This window comes from Myotis yumanensis, unplaced genomic scaffold (genome assembly GCF_028538775.1).
Source record: "Myotis yumanensis isolate MYYU_CA2020_CCGP unplaced genomic scaffold, mMyoYum1.0.hap1 SCAF_1, whole genome shotgun sequence".
Taxonomy (NCBI): Eukaryota; Metazoa; Chordata; class Mammalia; order Chiroptera; family Vespertilionidae; genus Myotis; species Myotis yumanensis.
In genome coordinates this window covers 196,932,474-196,947,503 of record NW_027223752.1, presented here as the reverse complement: position 1 = coordinate 196,947,503, position 15,030 = coordinate 196,932,474, and the positions used below count along the sequence as shown (strand labels likewise).

Genomic DNA, 15,030 nt, shown 5'->3' with positions numbered 1-15,030 from the left:
TCAGTCTGCCTTGTTTCACAGCTTGGCCTTATCTGGGGACTTCCAAGCCCAATATAATTAGCAGCCATCAACAAATCACCCTGTAGCTCCTGCCTGGTGACCCCATGAAGTAGCTGACTTTGTAACTCCCAGGAGGCCCCAGAGCTAGTGTAGTGCACCTGGTGGAAAGCTTTAGACCACACCAGACTCTACACAACCACAAGCAACACACTCAAGGGCCATACACAGTGAACACCAAAGCCCCACTGAACCAAGTCCTGCTCTAAAGGGCTATCTACTGCACAGCAGCTCTTCCACTGTAGTTGTAGCTAACCTGGAGGTCAGCTCCTCCCAGTGATGCCAACAGCAATCAAGGCTCAACTACAACAAGACTTTGCACATAACCCAAACAGGGCCACACCTAGAGTGGTTATCTCAGGTGATTGGGGAGGCTGAGCCACTGGGCCCTACAGGACACCTACTGCACAACAACACTCTATCAATCCAAGAGACATAGCAGCTCTACCTAATACATAGAAACAAACAAGAGAAGAAGCCAAAATGTGGAGACAAAGAAACATATCACAAATAAAAGAACAGAAGAAATTTCCAGAAAAAGAATTATATGAAATGGAAACAAGCAAACTACTGGATAAAGAGTTCAAAAAAATGATTATAAGGTTGCTCAAGGATCTTAATGAGAGCTTCAAGGGACTAAATGCGAGCTTCAAGGGACTTAGTGAGACTTTCAAGGAAATGAAAAAGGACCAGTCAGAAATTAAGCATATACTAATTGAAATAGAGAATAATTTACAGGGATTAAAGAGTAGAGTAGAAGATTCTGAGAATCAATGAGGAAGAAAAAACACCCAACCAGAAGAGCAAAAAGAAAAAAGTATTCAAAAATGTGAATATAGTGTAAGGAGCTTCTGGGACAACTTCAAGAATACCAACATTCACATTATGGGGGTGCCAGAAGGAGAAGAGAATGAGAAAGATGCTGAAAACCTATTTGAAGAAATAATGACTGAAAACTTCTCCTACCTGGTCACGAAATAGACTTACAAGTCCAGGAAGCACAGAGAGTCCCAAACAAGAGGTACCCAAAGAGGCCCACACCAAGACACATCATAACTAAAATGCCAAGAGTTAAAGACAAAGAGACAATCTTAAAAGCAGCAAAAAAAATGCATTTAATTATCTACAAGGTAGCTCCCATATGGCTGTCAGCTGATTTCTCAACAGAAACTTTGCAGGCCAGAAAGGAGTGGCAAGAAATACTCAGAGTGATGAATAACAAGGACCTACAACCAAGATTACTCTACCCAGCAAAGATCTCATGTAGAATGGAAGGTCAGATAAAGAGCTTCACAGACAAGAAAAACCTAAAAGAGTTTATCACCACCAAACCAGTATTACATGAAATGTTGAAGGGTATTCTTTAGAGAGAAGAAGAGGAAGAGAAAGAGGACAGAGAAGGAAGAGGAGGAGGAGGAGAAGGAAGAGGAGGATGAAGAGAAGAAGAAGAAGAAGAAGAAGAAGAAGAAGAAGAAGAAGAAGAAGGAAGAAAGAAAGAAAGAAAGAAAGAAAGAAAGAAAGAAAGAAAGAAAGAAAGAAAGAAAGAAAGAAAGAAAGAAAAAGAAAGGAAGGAAGGAAGGAAGGAAGGGAGAAAGGAAGGAAGGAAGGAAGGAAGGAAGGAAGGGAGAAAGGAAGGAAGGAAGGAAGGAAGGAAGGAAGGAAGGAAGGAAGGTAGGAAGGAAGAAAGAAGGAGAAGAAGAAGAAATAAATACTAGTATATGAACAGTAGTATGGCAATAAATACATATCTATCAATAATTGAATCTAGAAAGTAAAATAAATGAACAAGGAATCTAATGAACAAAATAAACTGATGAATAAAATAGAACCAGAGGCATGGAAACATGGAACAGGCTGATGAATCTCAGAGGGAACAGAGGGAGGTGGGAAGAGATTAACCAAAGATCTTATATGCATACATGCATTAGCTATGGACACAGACAATAGGGTGGTGAAGGCCGCGGGTGGAGAGTGAACCAGATGGAGGAGGCAATGGGGGAAAAAGGGGGACATCTCTAAAACTCTCAACAATAAATATTTAAAAATATAAACAAAAAAATGACCAGTAATAACCCCCCCTTCCCCATAAAACAGTTAATTAGTGAAGATTACACTAGAGGAAATCAGTTACTGTTAACTAAATGTTTCACAAAATTATTATTTTTCCTATATTTTTTATAATTACTTCTAAAACAATCTGTTTACCTTTAACATATTGTTGACTTTTTTTTAATCTGGGAAAATACTAATTTCCTTAATTTTTTTAAGGCAGTAACAGGTAGAGGTAATACACAAAATACTGGTCATCTAAAAGCAGCATATAGTCCAGAATTATCTAGAAGAGCAATATGAAAATATAGTAAACCTTTCCTAGAGTCTGGCCCTATCATTGTTATATCAGTTTATTCTCTAATCCCAGTAACAGTGGGCATGTAGAAGGGCTCATTTTTATTGATAAAAGGAAATCATTGTTTATCCTGACAACTAATCTCCTAGGATACTATATTTTCCCGATTTGTGTCACCTATTGCAACTTGTGAATTTTTCTATTCTGAGTTCCTTACATCCATTGAATTTAGCCCATATTTTGTGCACTTCCCAGGAATCAGCATATCACTTGATTAGAAAAGTAAATAATATTATGAACATAATATTTTACTTATGTGCTTCTGCATCAGGAGGGTGAGAAGAGGTTAAAGACAGATAGGACTTCTAGATTTCTGTCTTCCATGTAATGTTGATTCTAGCTTTATAATTTATGGAAAGCTCTGTTCTTCACCTATTTCCAAGATAGAATTATTGGTAACTTTACTGAACATTTCAAATTGTTATTGTGAGGAGCAATGTTCCTTCCACAATTGAGTATAGCATGGAAGATTACACCTTCTTTTCTGAAAATATTTTTCATATTATTTTCAAAGTGCTGGATTCTATATAAAGATTGTTTTCAAAAGAATATAGTATTCATTGAAAGAAAATTGATCAACTGATTCTTCTTAATATAAAAATAATAAAATATTTTTGATAATCATTCTTATTTGATAGTAAGAGGAATTTCTATTTCTTTATGACAGAATTAAAGGATTAGAGCTACTATATATTGTGACTATCTGAAGGGTTGGGCTCCAAATATTCCATTTTATTTTCCTTTAGAGTCTCTCTGTTTTATTGCATCCAGGAGATACAAGAGTTGATGTGACTTTTGTGCTTGAAAATAAATTCATTAAATGTAATAGAAAATATATTGGGAAAATTAGACATTGGATATTTTGTAATCGAATTGCTCAACTGCCACAGTTGCAAGGTCACACAACTTCACCTCACCAGTCAGAGAGGGAGAAGAAATTAGGGTTCAGATCTCTGTTTTTTTATGTAACATGTGGCACTTATTCTCCAAATGAGCAACTCCAAAGCAAGGCACAAAGATTTCCACTTTATAGTCTTTAGTGTAGTGGTATTTGTTATTCTATGGCCTGTGTCAGTACTTTATTTGCTTTTCCAGTAGCTACGCAGTAAGAAACAGGTAAGGACAACAAGCAAGCTCTCAGTATGGACTGTAGTTAGGAAGATGGAAAAGGTGTTATGAGTTTTAAAAATGAATTTGGTTTTGACAAAATTTTCAGGATTATCCTGAGGAGTCATGAGATTGTATTGACATTTTAGGGAAGCAATGGGAAAAATACAGGATTATGGGAGAATGATTGCTTTTTTTGTATTTTAATATGCCACCTAATACTCATTCTTGGAGCTATAAAACAAAAATAGTCCCCTCAGTTCTAGTGAAACAGGAGGGACACAGTTCACCAACTCTGGCAGGTTTTAAAATGCTGCCGATTGGATGAACAAAGTGATTTCAGCCTAGGTAAAATATAGGTGGTGGGTAGCTTGACTCTAAACCTTTTAAAATAATATATTTTTATTGATTTCAGAGAGGAATGGAGAGGGAGAGGTAGAAACATCAATGATGAGAGAGAATCTTGATCAACCACCTCCTGCACACCTCATATTAGGGTTCAAGCCCACAATCCGGGCATGTGCCCCGACCGGGAATCAAACTGTAACCTCCTGGCTCATAGGTCAATGCTCAACTACTGAGCCATGCAAGCCAGGCTGAAAACATTTTAATCCACATAAAACTTGAAGGAATATTGAAAGAAAGATAACACTTTATATCCTGTCCTATTTTTGCAATGAATAAAACTATTTACTTCTGCCCTAAATATTATAAACTTTCCTACACATTTAATTATCTTTATTTCTTTTCTCCATTTACGTGAATGAAGCATCCTATCCTTTACTCCTGTTAAGACTAGTCAACCTCAGGTCCTTAGTTTATTTATTGTACTACTTCTTTCTATATCTTTAACCTCTCCTCTTTGTGGGCTCTTTTGCAGTAAAAGACATACATTCATAAATGAGCTATATGTAATTTAATTGTAACAATATTTACTCTTGGCTCTGTCTGCTTATGCTAAAATCTTCCTCCAACAACTAGGCAGTAATATCACATTGGGAAAATTATTTAACCTATTTGCCCTTCAGTTTTCTTATCTGTAAAACATGTATATTAATAATGATTATTGTAAGAATTATTTTAATTCACATACTTTGAGTACTTAATATTATGCTAAGCATTTCATACTTAACAGTGTTATGAAATAAAATAAAATAAAATAAAATAAAATAAAATACATGTATGGATCTTGATGCCTACATTCCTCAGTCTCCATGTTACTTCGCTTTCCCATTCACCATCAGTTTACTTTCTAACCTGAATGCTACTTTATGAGAATTGTTTACACATTTTGTCGTATTTATTTTAATTTTTTTAATTCTCTATTGTTGAAAGTTTTATATATTACATATGTCTTACTTTTCCCCCATTGACCTCTCCCAGCTGGCTCCCCCTCCCAAAACAGGCTATTGATGTTCTTGGTGAACGGAGGCACAGAGATGAGTCGGACGACAGGATACGGAGAAGCAGAGGGCTACCGCTCGCTCAGGCGAATAGCAAAGATCCTCTGATCCCTCATGGCTTTTATTGGGGGTGAGCACAGCAATTAACAATGGAGTACAGCAAGTGACAATGATTAACAATGGGGTACAGCAAGTGACAATGATTAATAAACATGCTTTATGAAATCATCAAAGCTAAGTTATACATTACACTATTAATTTCCTATGTTATACAAAGTCTCTTTCCACCTGCAGCAGTGCACCCTCCCCTGAACTTTCTATGCCCTCATGGGCTATTCATCACGTCAAGGAAAGTTCTGCCTCGGAACAATAAGTCTCGCGTGCAAGACTTTGTTCTGACGCGGCCTGTTTGCAGGCTCACGCCTTCTCCCGGCAGAGCGTCCTCTTCTAGTTAACTTCTTTCCGCTTGACCGCTACATTTCCCCCTTTTTTGTTTTGCTTCAGGTTCATGACAGAAAAAATAGCACTGCGTTGATTATTCACTGCTGCGGCTTTACGGGATCTTCTGCAGACTTTCCCCTCTACACCGTGTCCATTGGACCCGCTCTAGTGAGTGTGTATGAATAGGCGTTTGACACACAGGTAAAGTTGGAGGCATGTCTGTCCTATCACTTTCATTTCCTCTCAATCCTAGGGCAGAAAGTATGAATAAATTATGTTGTTTTTCAGAATTAGTGGTATTTTTTGCTATACTTAACCAGGCTTGATTATTCAATTGTAAACAATGATCACCCAGTCCCAGACACACAGGCATTCCAATAACTCCTGTCGAGTAGTTGTACATTCTTGTTCCTTCTTCTTCTGGTTTCTTAGGCCCACGATCATCAAAACGTCCAGGCATCCAATTAGAGTCATTAGTATATATAGGTACAGTCACATCTGTCCAAGATACCCCTCTCATTAGTGGAGGATTGGGGATGTAAGCCCAATAAGCATAGTTCAACCCTTTTACCTGGGCAGTGAGAATGGCCAGCATAGCCACAAACAATGTAGAAGAAGTACAGGGCCTTCCATGGGCAGTCACAAGGCGTTCCCCTTCTTGGCATTAGGCGCTTCACCTGTCCCCATGTAGGTGGAGAAATGTTTCGGGTGCGAGGCAACCGCGTGCGAATTGTTTGTCCTTCCTGGATGGTTAACTGCGCAAGCCGGTCTTCCAGCTCCGTCTCGTCACGCTTCCTCTTGCTCGCCATGCCTTAGCTTGATTCTTTTGTCAGGAATCCAGAACTTCTTAGTTCCTGTGTAAATATAAGCATAACCTCGACCCCATCTTAAAACGGTAGCCGGGTACCATTGGTTAGTAGTGACATCTTGATACATAATAGGTTGTTCTACCGGGACCTCTTTTTTATGTCCCCAATGCATTTCAGCAGCTGACACTGTATCTGTATTCAAATTTAAAAAATTTAAAGTAAATAAAGCTCTTAATAATCTTCGTCGGGGAGTCTGGCCTGATACCAGCTCTTCTCCCCCTTTTTGTTTTTGCAGCATTTCCTTAAGGGTTCGGTTCTGCCGTTCAATAATTGCTTGACCTGTACTGTTTCCAGGAATTCCTGTAATATGTTTAATATCAAATTGTTGAAAAAATTGTTGACACTTACCTGATAAATATGCTGAGCCATTGTCAGTTTTAATGGCTTGGGGCTTGCCCATTACAGCAAAGGCTTCTAATAAATGTGTTATAACAGCATCAGCTTTTTCAGAGGACATTGCTGATGCCCATGAGAAATGGGAATAAGTATCAATAGAATGGTGAACAAATTTAAGCTTGCCAAATTCTGGCACCTGAGTGACATCCATTTGCCAAAGAGCATTAACAGTTTCTCCTCTGGGATTAACCCCCATGGGTAAGTGAGCAGTGTGGAATGGCTGACAGTGAGGGCATGTTTTGAAAATATTTCTAGCCTGTCTCCAAGTAATATGATGCTTTTCTTTCAATGCTCTAGCATTGGAATGATACATATTATGCTCTCTTTGAGCGGAGGTTACTGTACCAACCAATTGATCAATGTTAGCATTCCCAGCAGATAAAGGTCCAGGTAGTAAAGAGTGTGCACGAATGTGTGTTATAAAGATAAGATCATGCCGGAGGCGTAAGAGCGTTTGAAGCTGTAGAAATAGTTCATGCAAGTCAGACCCATCATTAAAGATAGTAGCCGTTTCAATGTGTTGCACAGTAAACTCCGCATATTGAGAGTCAGTAATAATGTTAAGAGACATAGAGTCTTTATCTTGTAGTAACATAACAATTGCAAACAATTCTGCCTTTTGTACTGATTGGTAAGGAGATTGTACTATTTTATTTTCTTTAAAATTACTGTATCCAGCCATTCCTTGTTTGTTTGCATCTGTAAAATAAGTTTCTGCTCCAGATAGGGGGGTTGGAGAAACCTTTTTTGGCAAAACCCATTGAGTTCTTTTTAAAAATTGTATTCTTTTGTCTTTAGGATAAATATTATGAATTTTTCCCATAAAATTACTAAAGGCCCTCTGCCAATCATCTGATAATTGCCAATGAATTTCTTGTTGTTGTTTACTAAAGGGTATTATTATTTCATCTGGATCTTGTCCACATAATTGTCGCAAACGGATTCTTGCCTTTTCTATTAAAATGCAAATTTTCTGTAAATATGTAGATAATGTTTTACTGGATTTATTAGGCAAAAATACCCATTCAATTATGTTAGTATCCTGCATAAGAATTCCCGTTGGAGAATGTGGGGTATGAATAATTAAAACTTTAAGATTCTGCAGTGATTGTATACGATCTAACTGTCCTGTTTGAATTTGTTGCTCAATTAATTGTAATTCGGCTTCTGCCTCAGGAGTCAATTGCCTAGGACTGTTGAGATCTGAGGGTCCCTCTAATGTTTGAAATAGATTAGTTAATTGATAGGTGGGGATTCCAATAGATGGTCGAAGCCAATTTATATCCCCCAACAGTTTCTGAAAATCATTTAAGGTGTTAAGGCTATCCCTTCTAATCTGAACCTTTTGAGGTTGAATAATGCTTGCTGAAATTTTTTGTCCTAAATATAAACAGGGCTCCGCTTGCTGAATTTTTTCTTCCGATATTTGGAGCCCATACTCTTTAAACAATTTTCTAGCTTCTTGCAGCATACTATCTACTTTAGATTTTTCTTTATGTGCTAATAAAATATCATCCATGTAATGATAACAAATGCCTGTTACAAACATTTCTCTTAATATTTGTAAAGGTTGATGAACATAAGCTTGACACATGGTAGGACTATTTAACATTCCCTGGGGGAGAACTCGCCATTGATATCTTTGATTAGGTTGGCTGTTATTTAAGGAAGGGACCGTAAAAGCAAATTTGTCACAATCCTGAGATTGTAAAGGGATTGTGTAAAAACAGTCTTTCAAATCAATAATTATTAAATGCCAATTTTTAGGAATTAATGCTGGATTTGGAACTCCAGGTTGTAAAGGTCCCATAGGCTCAATAATCTCATTAATCCGTTTTAAGTCAGTTAACATTCTCCATTTACCTGATTTTTTCTTTATAACAAAGACAGGGGAATTCCATGGACTAGAGCTGGCTTCTATATGCCCTAGTTGTATTTGTACTTTGATAATAATTTGGAGCGCTTCCAACTTTTCTCTTGTTAGGGGCCACTGCTCTACCCAAACCGGTTCAGTTGTTTTCCATTTTAAAGGCAGGGCGAAGTGCTTTGAAGTGGCCCCCTCTATAAATTTTGGTCCTGAACACTGGCGCCAGTGACGCCAGCACCAGCTTGACAAATCATTTGTCTATGACCTTTCTGTAAGGAAGGTATAGTAATTGTAGCCCCCCATTGCTGTAAAAGATCTCTTCCCCACAAAGATAGTGGAATGGAGGCAACATATGGCTGTATTTTACCTTTTTGTCCTTCAGGCCCTTGACATTCAAGTACATTAGAGCTTTGCAAAATTTCTGTGAGGGTCCCTAAACCTGTAAAAGTTGCATTCACCTTGTGTACTGGCCAAGATGGAGGCCAGTACAAAGTAGAAACTATAGTTACATCAGCTCCAGAATCTACCAGGCCGGTAATTTTTATTCCCTCTGGGAATATTACTGTAAGTTGAGGTCTTTGGTCTCCTAAAACTGTATGCCAAAAGACCTTTTTTCCCGTGCTACCAAATCCCCCAGTTCGCTTAACTGGTGCTGTATGCCCTATTTGTTTATAGGGAAGTAATAATAATTGTGCCATTTTTTCTCCAGCCTTTATATTTATAATACTAAAAGCAGACATCATAACTAATATTTCTCCTTCATAATCTGCATCAATAACTCCGGGATGAACTTGTAAACCTTTAGTTGTTAGACTACTTCTTCCCAACAGCAATCCTACTGTTTCCTCTGGTAAAGGTCCATAAACCCCGGTGGGTATTTTTTGTACCCCATCTCCAGGAGAAATAGTAAAATCATTAAGAGCTGGAATGTCTACTGCGGCACTTTGAGTGGTAGCATGAAATAAATCAGAGACCTTCATTTTATTTTTCCTTTCCTTTTGTTTTTGCTCGTATTGTTTTTCTTGGGGCCCCAGCTAAGCCCCAATCTAGTTTCCCGACTGCATGGGTGGTAATTTGTTGCCATCCTTATCTCTAACAGACCGGCATCTAAAGCACACTCCTGGAGAAACTTTATCCTTCCCTTGTGAGGCCTTTGTCTTCCAACAATCCTTTCTTTTATGTCCTTCTTTCCCACATTCAAAGCATTTACCCGGATGGGGAACAGTAATTTTTAGAGCATCAGCAAGAAGATTAGCATTATAACTGTTAGAACCAACTTCTCTACAACTGCAGATGTAATCATCTAGAGTTCCTCCAGCAGCTTTAGCTTGCAGGGCCCTTTTACAATCGTCATTAGCATTTTCAAAAGCTAAAGACAAAAGCAATTGACTTTGAGCTTCCTCCCCAGATACAGTTCTTTGAATTGCCTTCTGCAATCTAGCAAGAAAATCAGTGTAAGGTTCAATAAGTTTTTGTATAACCTTAGAGAATGATTGGGCCGGAGTGCCGGCCTCTTCCATTTTTGACCAAGCTTTTAAACAACAGGCTTTAATTTGTGCAATAACAGCCTCCTCTAATAATACCTGTTGCGTGATGCTAATGTGAGTCCCAGTTCCTGTTAACTGGTCAAAGTTACATCCAGGTGGATTTTGTTGGGCGTTAATCATCGCCACTCTCCTGGCTTCTTCCCACCACCAGGATTTAAATTGCAGATATTGCCCTGGGCTAATACTGCCTTAGCTATAGCATTCCAATCATATGGGATTAATTTAAAATCTGTAGCCAGAGCTTGTATTATTCCTACTGTATATGGGGCATTCGCCCCGTAATTAGCAACTGATTCTTTTAACAATTTTATCACTCTTAATTCTACATGTTTATGATTTAATTCTACATATCCTTGAGGGTATTGCTCATTAGCGGGTCTTGGTGTCCTCACGATGGGGAATATAGAATGTCCCCCAGGATCCTCCCATTGAGAGCCTCCAGGAAGGATCTCATCCTCACCTTCTAAAAGAACCTTGTGAACCTCCTGCTGTAAAGGAATAATAACAGTATGCCCTACACTCGGGCCCTCATAGGGAGGTGCTGTTGGCAAAGAAATTGGTGGAGGTTTAGCCGCGAAAGCCGGATTAATGGCTAGTGCCGTTTCACTTTTTGGCGGCGGCTTAGCCAACTCCTGAGGACTTTTATTCTCTTTCTTTTCTTCTACTACTGTGAGTAACAATTCTTTTAAACTCCCTAAAAGTTCCTTCTTCTCTGTTTCCCTTCTCTCCACTCTTTTTTTCCTTAACTTAGGGCGAGGGCATCGATCATCTTCCAAACCAGCAGAAGATGAATCATCCAGCTCTGAATCGCTGGCTGAGGTTATTCTTTCATAACCCCCTACTTCATTTTTATCCCTAGCTTTCTGTCTTTTACTTGACTCCCTCGGTTCAGTGACCTCTAACGGGAGCAGCTCGGGTGGTAGTGATTTCCCAGGAGGGAGAGGCTCAGGATTTAAACATTCAGCTCCTGGAGCAGCACTTTGTGACTTCATAGGAATTTCTTCACAATCTTCAGAATCAGACTGAAAAGGCTGTAAAGCTAACGTTACTAAATTAAAAACAGCCCATACATCAGCCTCTATAGCATTTCCCTGTTGGTGAGCCCTCCTTAATGACCTTCCAACTTGTTTCCACAACTTAAGATTTAACTGCTGTTTTCCTTCTGGGTTAAACCAATAACAGTGCTGCTGAATTGCCTCAAACAATTTTTTAAAAGCCTCATTCTTCACTTTTACCCCTGAACTCTTTAACAATGATTTCAAGACATCTATATATTGACTCTGCATCGACGGGCTAGTCCCCATGCTCTGCTTCTATTGCCGAAAGTTCCGCGTACTCGGCGCTGGCATCTCCCTTTCGGACCCACGCCCCTTAGGCTCACCCCTAGTCCCCGTTCGTGGCGCCAGATATTGATGTTCTTGGTGAACGGAGGCACAGAGATGAGTCGGACGACAGGATACGGAGAAGCAGAGGGCTACCGCTCGCTCAGGCGAATAGCAAAGATCCTCTGATCCCTCATGGCTTTTATTGGGGGTGAGCACAGCAAATAACAATGGAGTACAGCAAGTGACAATGATTAATAAACATGCTTTATGAAATCATCAAAGCTAAGTTATACATTACACTATTAATTTCCTATGTTATACAAAGACTCTTTCCACCTGCAGCAGTGCACCCTCCCCTGAACTTTCTATGCCCTCGTGGACTATTCATCACGTCAAGGAAAGTTCTGCCTCGGAACAATAAGTCTCGCGTGCAAGACTTTGTTCTGACGCGGCCTGCGTGCAGGCTCACGCCTTCTCCCGGCAGAGCGTCCTCTTCTAGTTAACTTCTTTCCGCTTGACCGCTACACAGGCCCTCACCCCCCTATTGTCATCTTATTTTCTTATCTCCTATATTGTAATGTAGTTTCTGCCCCCACCATTTCCCTGAAATAAGTTATACCAGGTTCAGCAACAAAATCTGATAAAAATGTATCAGTAGTTTTTGTTTACATGGCCTAGAATTTATTGCTATTCTACTTCTTCTACTAAAACTATTCTTACGGTTCCTGACTTATACACTTCAGGTTTTTCACTTACCTTCTATTTGTTGTACTCAGTATTTCCTTTTCTCTTTCTGTTATGGCAGCCTCTGTCTGTCTAGTAAATAGAAGTATTCATTATTCATTCACTAACTCAGTTAATAATAATCAAAAACCTTCTAAATCACTGTTGTTAGTTTCTCTGGATGCCTCATCATTTCTCTTTGTTCCCTTCATTATCCACACTTTTTATAAGTATGCTTTTCATTAAAATTTCCATATTGGGATAATTTGGAAGGAACATTGTTATTCACAGGGAAACTGAGTTATTCTGAGTTGGAATAGTCCCTTTAGTGTAGTTAACAAGAAAATGCACCATTAATTGTCTACCATGTTAAAAGAGGGCTCAAAGCTTATTAGGCCCATTTTAAATATGGAAACTATGCCACATGTGGGTATGTGAGCATAACCTATTCAAGAAGTAACCTGTAAGTTAATTTTTTAAAATTCATCTAGGACATTAGTGTTATCTACTGAATGTCCTGGATGCATTAAATTCATTATGACTTAGAACATATTACTTTATGTGCTGTCTGTGGCAGATAGAAATACTAGAGCAGTGATGGCGAACCTATGACACGCGTGTCAGAGGTGACACGCAAACTCATTTTTTGGTTGATTTTTCTTTGTTAAATGGCATTTAAATATATAAAATAAATATCAAAAATATAAATCTTTGTTTTACTATGGTTGCAAATATCAAAAAATTTCTATATGTGACATGGCACCAGAGTTAAGTTAGGGTTTTTCAAAATGCTGACACCCCGAGCTCAAAAGTTTCGCCATCACTATACTAGAGTGATGTCAGCATCATGGCGAAGTTAGATGATCCCCTTATACCTCCTCTTAAATCCACAATAAGTTGGTCATATATAACCTAACAAAGGTTTCTCTGCTCATCAGGGCACCTGTGGGATCCACACATCAGTTTATCTGAAGGTGGGTGTATTGGAATGCATAGGTAAGCAAGACAGGGGAAGGACAGGCATGATACACACAATCCCGGTTCCATGGCTTTCCACAGATGAGCTGGCAGACCCAGAAAATGCAGTTGGAGAAGAGTGTCAGGGAGTAGCCTTGACACCATCACGGGGGGAAGATAAGAGGCGCAGCAACAGCTCTGGAGCCTATGAATTCAGCTCCCTCCCCAGATTGCTGTGGTGCTCCCCTTACTTTGCATTACTGGGTATCCTGGTCCCAGGAGATGTCTCTCTGACATCCTGCTCACAGTACAGTGGTGCCAGAAGCTAATGGAAACCAGGTAGCAGGATGGCAGGCTCACGAACCTGATTACCCTTCGACCTGCCACATCTCCCCCTACCATGGTGGTATGACCCAAGAAACAGGTAACCCAAACACAGAAGGTACCTTTATACTTGGCAGCTCCTCCTCTGCTCAGGGTTCTTTAGTTGGTGGTGTGATCTAAACCTTTATTCACTCAGAATCAATGTGACCTGTTTTTATTGGTTTGTTACAGCTTTCTACTGACTTTTATTATTGGACATCAGAGTATTCAGTGGTGCCCTACTAATCTGCATCTCATCCATTTAATCTCTACCAGAGCTCAGTAAAAATCCAGGAGCTGTTTCTCAAATGCAGAAGAATAGTCAGGAAAATATGGTGTGGCTTTACTTCCAAATCCTGATTCCCATATTAGGATTTGTCAAAGATTCATTTAGTATTTGTTGATTTATTAAATTTAGATAACATTGGTTAATAACATAAAGTTCAGGTGGACAACTACATTATAATTTGATATCTGAGTACTCTATTACATGCTCACTACCAAAAGTCTAGTGCCTATCTGTTACCATATATTTGATCCCCTTTACCATTTTGCCCTTCCCTCGCCTATTTTCCCTCTGGTAATTCCCATTCTATTGTCTGTATATGATTTTTTTAAAAAATACATATTTTTATTGATTTCAGAGAGGAAGTGAGAAGGATAGAGAGATAGAAACATCAATAATGAGAGAGAATCACTGATTGCTGCTTCCTGCACGTCCAACACCAGGGATTGAGCCCACAACCCTTGGCATGTGCCCTGACCCAGAATCAAACTGTGACTTCCTGGCCCATAGGTCAACGTGTAACCACTGAACCATGCCATCTGGGCTATGAGTTTTTCTTTTTCTATGTTTTGTTATAGTTGTTCATTTGTTACTTTTTGACTTATATTCCACATATGAATGAAACCACATGTAATGAATTTATACTTGTAGAACATAGAGACTGGAAAAAATTACAATGATCTTACATTCAAAGTATATGAGGTTTTTTTGTAGGAAATGATTTCTTTGATTATATAGTATTATTACTAAATTATGAATACCAGTGATTTTTAAATATAATGAATTGACATTTAACTTTCAGATTATCAATTGTACTGGTCTTTAAAAATCTCATTAAAATTAATAAAACAATTTTTCTATAATTCTTTATTTCTCTTAAAATAATCTCTTTACTTTTAAAACATTACTGACATCTTCACTTATTGGGGAAAAAAATCATTCCATTGGTTATCCTTATTGTCTAAAGAAATGCTCAGAGAAACAGAAGGCACAAACTTCCACCAGCAAAAAGGTTACAACTCAAGAGACAACCAAGATGGCGGCATAGCTAAACACATGAACTTGCTGCCACACATAACCACGTTAAAACTACAACTAAAAGAAAAAACAAATATCATCCAGAACCACGGGAAGGCTGGCAGAGTGGAAATTCTACAACCAGAAGGAAAGAGAAAAGTGCATTGAGTCCAGTTGGAGGTGCAGAGGTGTGGAAGTGTGGAGGTATGGAGGCATGCACAAAAGGGGCTGGCAGCTGGGTACACTGTTGTCTTTTTCAATTGCG

The 15,030-nt window shown here is 38.8% G+C and overlaps 1 long non-coding RNA gene across 2 annotated transcripts; it reads right to left on the bottom strand.

The window, feature by feature from the left end:
* Positions 1-5,028: 5,028 nt before the first annotated feature.
* LOC138995121 (uncharacterized) lies at positions 5,029-11,923 on the bottom strand. 2 transcript variants are annotated; one of them, XR_011468511.1, is made up of 2 exons: positions 11,476-11,923; positions 5,029-6,301 (listed from the first exon to the last, which is right to left on the bottom strand). It is a non-coding gene; the product is annotated as an uncharacterized lncRNA (long non-coding RNA). The 2 variants fall into 2 exon arrangements; XR_011468510.1 differs by having other exon boundaries at positions 5,029-6,269.
* Between the last annotated feature and the right edge of the window lie 3,107 nt (positions 11,924-15,030).